This window comes from Plasmopara halstedii (assembly GCF_900000015.1).
Source record: "Plasmopara halstedii genome assembly, contig: Scaffold_658, whole genome shotgun sequence".
NCBI classification, from domain to species: domain Eukaryota; phylum Oomycota; class Peronosporomycetes; order Peronosporales; family Peronosporaceae; genus Plasmopara; species Plasmopara halstedii.
This window is the reverse complement of record NW_020187575.1, coordinates 1,205,372-1,205,661: the sequence shown is the minus strand read 5'-3', so window position 1 is coordinate 1,205,661 and position 290 is coordinate 1,205,372.

The window sequence follows — 290 nt, the reverse complement described above, 5'->3', positions numbered from 1 at the left end:
AACGCAGACGTGCTGGGTCGAATGATGCCCGCTTGAACCATCTCTTTGGTCCACTCTTTGGATCGTCTTGCGTTGATCAGGACTTTGGCGCCATTGCTTGACAGAAACAGGTTAAGTTCCTGGTTTCAGCTGATTTCATGCTCGATGCCCTCTCTTATCGGAGGTGTCTCATTCGGAAGTTCCGTGCGAAAAACTGTATTCGCATACTTCCGCAATGTTTCATACGCTGGATTATCCTTGAGAGCTTCCCACCCTTGACTCTTAAAGCGTTCAGCCTTCTCGGAGTCATG